Below are 6,000 nucleotides of genomic sequence, written 5' to 3'. Positions count from 1 at the left end.
CTGCACCGTCCTCCCCTTATAGCTTCTATATTGAGCTCTAGGTCCTCCTGCACCATCCTCCCCTTATAGCTTCCATATTGAGCTCTAGGTCCTCCTGCACCGTCCTCTCCTTATAGCTTCCATATTGAGCTCTAGGTCCTCCTGCACCGTCCTCTCCTTATAGCTTCCATATTGAGCTCTAGGTCCTCCTGCACCGTCCTCTCCTTATAGCTTCCATATTGAGCTCTAGGTCCTCCTGCACCGTCCTCTCCTTATAGCTTCCATATTGAGCTCTAAGTCCTCCTGCACCGTCCTCCCCTTATAGCTTCCATATTGAGCTCTAGGTCCTCCTGCACCGTCCTCCCCTCATAGCTTCCATATTGAGCTCTAGGTTCTCCTGTACCGTCCTCCCCTTATAGCTTCCATATTGAGCTCTAGGTCCTCCTGCACCGTCCTCCCCTTATAGCTTCCATATTGAGCTCTAGGTCCTCCTGCACCGTCCTCCCCTTATAGCTTCCATATTGAGCGCTAGGTCCTCCTGCACCGTCCTCCCCTTATAGCTTCCATATTGAGCTCTAGGTCCTCCTGCACCGTCCTCCCCTTATAGCTTGCATATTGAGCTCTAGGTCCTCCTGCACCGTCCTCTCCTTATAGCTTCCATATTGAGCTCTAGGTCCTCCTGCACCGTCCTCTCCTTATAGCTTCCATATTGAGCTTTAGGTCCTCCTGCACCGTCCTCCCCTTATAGCTTCCATATTGAGCTCTAGGTCCTCCTGCACCGTCCTCCCCTTATAGCTTCCATATTGAGCTCTATGTCCTCCTGCACCGTCCTCCCCTTATAGCTTCCATATTGAGCTCTAGGTCCTCCTGCACCGTCCTCCCCTTATAGCTTCCATATTGAGCTCTAGGTCCTCCTGCACCGTCCTCCCCTTATAGCTTCCATATTGAGCTCTAGGTCCTCCTGCACCGTCCTCCCCTTATAGCTTCCATATTGAGCTCTAGATCCTCCTGCACCGTCCTCTCCTTATAGCTTCCATATTGAGCCATAGATCCTCCTGCACCGTCATCCCCTTATAGCTTCCATATTGAGCTCTAGGCTCTCCTGCACCGTCCTCTCCTTATAGCTTCCATATTGAGCTCTAGACCCTCCTGCACCATCCTCTCCTTATAGCTTCTATATTGAGCTCTAGGTCCTCCTGCACCGTCCTCTCCTTATAGCTTCCATATTGAGCTCTAGATCCTCCTGCACCGTCCTCTCCTTATAGCTTCCATATTGAGCCATAGATCCTCCTGCACCGTCATCCCCTTATAGCTTCCATATTGAGCTCTAGGCTCTCCTGCACCGTCCTCTCCTTATAGGTTCCATATTGAGCTCTAGATCCTCCTGCACCGTCCTCTCCTTATAGCTTCCATATTGAGCCATAGATCCTCCTGCACCGTCATCCCCTTATAGCTTCCATATTGAGCTCTAGGCTCTCCTGCACCGTCCTCTCCTTATAGCTTCCATATTGAGCTCTAGACCCTCCTGCACCATCCTCTCCTTATAGCTTCTATATTGAGCTCTAGGTCCTCCTGCACCGTCCTCTCCTTATAGCTTCCATATTGAGTCATAGATCCTCCTGCACCGTCATCCCCTTATAGCTTCCATATTGAGCTCTAGGCTCTCCTGCACCGTCCTCTCCTTATAGCTTCCATATTGAGCTCTAGACCCTCCTGCACCGTCCTCCCCTTATAGCTTCCATATTGAGCTCTAGGTTCTTCTGCACCATGCGCCCCTTATAGCTTCCATATTGAGCTCTAGACCCTCCTGCACCGTCCTCCCCTTATAGCTTCCATATTGAGCTCTAGCTCCTCCTGCACCATCCTCCCCTTATAGCTTCCATATTGAGCTCTAGACCCTCCTGCACCGTCCTCCCCTTATAGCTTCCATATTGAGCTCTAGGTCCTCCTGCACCGTCCTCTCTTTATAGCTTCCATATTGAGCTCTAGGTCCTCCTGCACCGTCCTCCCCTTATAGCTTCCATATTGAGCTCTAGATCCTCCTGCACCGTCCTCTCCTTATAGCTTCCATATTGAGCTCTAGGTCCTCCTGCACCGTCCTCTCCTTATAGCTTCCATATTGAGCTTTAGATCCTCCTGCACCGTCCTCTCCTTATAGCTTCCATATTGAGCTCTAGACCCTCCTGCACCGTCCTCTCCTTATAGCTTCCATATTGAGCTCTAGGTCCTCCTGCACCGTCCTCTCCTTATAGCTTCCATATTGAGCTCTAGGTCCTCCTGCACCGTCCTCTCCTTTATAGCTTCCATATTGAGCTCTAGGGCCTCCTGCACCGTCCTCTCCTTATAGCTTCCATATTGAGCTCTAGATCCTCCTGCACCGTTCTCTCCTTATAGCTTCCATATTGAGCTCTAGGTCCTCCTGCACCGTCCTCTCCTTTATAGCTTCCATGTTGAGCTCTAGGTTCTCCTGCACCGTCCTCCCCTTATAGCTTCCATATTGAGCTCTAGGTCCTCCTGCACCGTCCTCTCCTTTATAGCTTCCATGTTGAGCTCTAGGTTCTCCTGCACCGTCCTCCCCTTATAGCTTCCATATTGAGCTCTAGGTCCTCCTGCACCGTCCTCTCCTTATAGCTTCCATATTGAGCTCTAGGTTCTCCTGCACCGTCCTCTCCTTATAGCTTCCATATTGAGCTCTAGGTTCTCCTGCACCGTCCTCCCCTTATAGCTTCCATATTGAGCTCTAGGTCCTCCTGCACCGTCCTCCCCTTATAGCTTCCATATTGAGCTCTAGATCCTCCTGCACCGTCCTCTCCTTATAGCTTCCATATTGAGCTCTAGGTCCTCCTGCACCGTCCTCTCCTTATAGCTTCCATATTGAGCTCTAGGTCCTCCTGTACCGTCCTCCCCTTATAGCTTCCATATTGAGCTCTAGGTTCTCCTGCACCGTCCTCCCCTTATAGCTTCCATATTGAGCTCTAGGTCCTCCTGTACCGTCCTCCCCTTATAGCTTCTATATTGAGCTCTAGGTCCTCCTGCACCGTCCTCTCCTTATAGCTTCCATATTGAGCTCTAGGTTCTCCTGCACCGTCCTCTCTTTATAGCTTCCATATTGAGCTCTAGGTCCTCCTGCACCGTCCTCCCCTTATAGCTTCCATATTGAGCTCTAGGTTCTCCTGCACCGTCCTCCCCTTATAGCTTCCATATTGAGCTCTAGGTCCTCCTGCACCGTCCTCTCCTTATAGCTTCCATATTGAGCTCTAGATCCTCCTGCACCGTCCTCTCCTTATAGCTTCCATATTGAGCTCTAGGTCCTCCTGCACCATCCTCCCCTTATAGCTTCCATATTGAGCTCTAGATCCTCCTGCACCATCCTCCCCTTATAGCTTCCATATTGAGCTCTAGATCCTCCTGCACCGTCCTCCCCTTATAGCTTCCATATTGAGCTCTAGGTTCTCCTGCACTGTCCTCCCCTTATAGCTTCCATATTGAGCTCTAGGTCCTCCTGCACCGTACTCTCCTTATAGCTACCATATTGAGCTTTAGACCCTCCTGCACCGTCCTCCCTTTATAGCTTCCATATTGAGCTTTAGGTCCTCCTGCACCGTCCTCTCCTTATAGCTTCCATATTGAGCTCTAGGTCCTCCTGCACCGTCCTCTCCTTATAGCTTCCATATTGAGCTCTAGACCCTCCTGTACCGTCCTCCCCTTATAGCTTCCATATTGAGCTCTAGATCCTCCTGCACCGTCCTCTCCTTATAGCTTCCATATTGAGCTCTAGACCCTCCTGTATCGTCCTCCCCTTATAGCTTCCATATTGAGCTCTAGATCCTCATGCACCGTCCTCTCCTTATAGCTTCCATATTGAGCTCTAGGTCCTCCTGCACCGTCCTCCCCTTATAGCTTCCATATTGAGCTCTAGGTCCTCCTGCACCGTCCTCCCCTTATAGCTTCCATATTGAGCTCTAGGTTCTCCTGCACCGACCTCCCCTTATAGCTTCCATATTGAGCTCTAGATCCTCCTGCACCATCCTCTCCTTTATAGCTTCCATATTGAGCTCTAGGTCCTCCTGCACCGTCCTCTCCTTATAGCTTCCATTTGAGCTCTAGACCCTCCTGCACCGTCCTCTCCTTATAGCTTCCATTTGAGCTCTAGACCCTCCTGCACCGTCCTCCCCTTATAGCTTCCATATTGATCTCTAGACCCTCCTGCACCGTCCCCCCTTTATAGCTTCCATATTGAGCTCTAGGTTCTCCTGCACCGTCCTCTCCTTATAGCTTCCATATTGAGCTCTAGGTCCTCCTGCACCGTCCTCTCCTTATAGCTTCCATATTGAGCTCTAGGTCCTCCTGCACCGTCCTCTCCTTATAGCTTCCATATTGAGCTCTAGGTTCTCCTGCACCGTCCTCTCCTTATAGCTTCCATATTGAGCTCTAGACCCTCCTGCACCGTCCTCCCCTTATAGCTTCCATATTGAGCTCTAGACCCTCCTGCACCGTCCTCCCCTTATAGCTTCCATATTGAGCTCTAGGTTCTCCTGCACCGTCCTCTCCTTATAGCTTCCATATTGAGCTCTAGGTCCTCCTGCACCGTCCTCTCCTTATAGCTTCCATATTGAGCTCTAGACCCTCCTGCACCGTCCCCTCCTTATAGCTTCCATATTGAGCTCTAGGTCCTCCTGCACCGTCCTCTCCTTATAGCTTCCATATTGAGCTCTAGGTTCTCCTGCACCGTCCTCTCCTTATAGCTTCCATATTGAGCTCTAGGTTCTCCTGCACCGTCCTCTCCTTATAGCTTCCATATTGAGCTCTAGACCCTCCTTCACCGTCCACTCCAGTCATTCTCTATGTGTCAGATGTCTACCTCGTTCTGCTGGTGCATGAGATGGTGTAATAAATGTGCCACAAATCACAGCGATTGCTTCTGCTGCTTGAGCCGCTGCTGATGTCTCTGCGTTGAGGACGCGACGTTCCCGCGGTTGGATTTCTAGACCTGCCATGCACGCTGTGTGCCTCACTGCTGTCTTGTGGAAATCTACTGTACAGATGGTCTACAAGCTTTTTCGGATACTCCAGCGTCCGCACGTCCCTTTCCAGGGGGAAGGCTCTTGCTAAATTGACTCTTGTACTGTGGATCTAACAGTGGTCACCCAATAGTCAGCATTATTTCTAATAGTAACGATACGGACATCGTGTTGTAATAAGGCACTCATGTCGGACACTTCCATGTGGACCATGTTGAGTTGGTGGTGGGGAAACACTCAAGTTTACCTCTTCTGTCCCCTCCCACCAACCATGGACAAAAGAGACGGGATCAACATCATCTTCATCTCTGGAGATTTCTGCGCCCGTCACTTCTTCCTCCTCCATTTGTTCCTCGGCTCCTGCACCCTCACTACCACTGTGTCTGTTACCATAAGCCCACCTCCGGCCATGGACTCTACCTTCCCGTGACACCCGCCTGTGCGATAACTGCCCGGACCTTACAGGACATGGTATTCCTTCCTCATCCTCCTCTGGGACCTCCACCTCCTCCTGCAGACTAGTCACAGTGCGCTCCAACATGTAGATGAGCGGATACTGATGCTGATGACGATATTGTCAGCGCTAACCATCTTTGTACCCATTTAGAAACTGTGCAGGAAGGGGCAGAGGTCATCTGTGCCCACTCCACAATTGTGATTTGCCCCACATCTGTAATACGCTGTCCAAGCTTGTACATCATGGCGTGGTGCACAGGGCTCGCTGCTGCTTCCGCCACAGTCACTGCAACATGTGCAGAGTGGAATCCCACCACATCGGCATGTAGTATATCAACTAGTTAACCGGTAATCTGAAAGACCTTTGCAGCGTTGCAAGGTGATTAGCCGCAGGGTACGAACGGCGGAAGTAAGGTCATACACTAGGGGTGGGAGCGGTGGAGGGGCCGGAGGTCATACACTAGGGGTGGGAGCGGTGGAGGGGTCGGAGGTCATACACTAGGGGTGGGAGCGGTGGAGGGGCTGGAGGTCATACACTAGGGGT

This window comes from Anomaloglossus baeobatrachus, chromosome 6 (genome assembly GCF_048569485.1).
Source record: "Anomaloglossus baeobatrachus isolate aAnoBae1 chromosome 6, aAnoBae1.hap1, whole genome shotgun sequence".
Lineage (NCBI taxonomy): Eukaryota > Metazoa > Chordata > Amphibia > Anura > Aromobatidae > Anomaloglossus > Anomaloglossus baeobatrachus.
Note: the sequence above shows the minus strand (reverse complement) of the source record.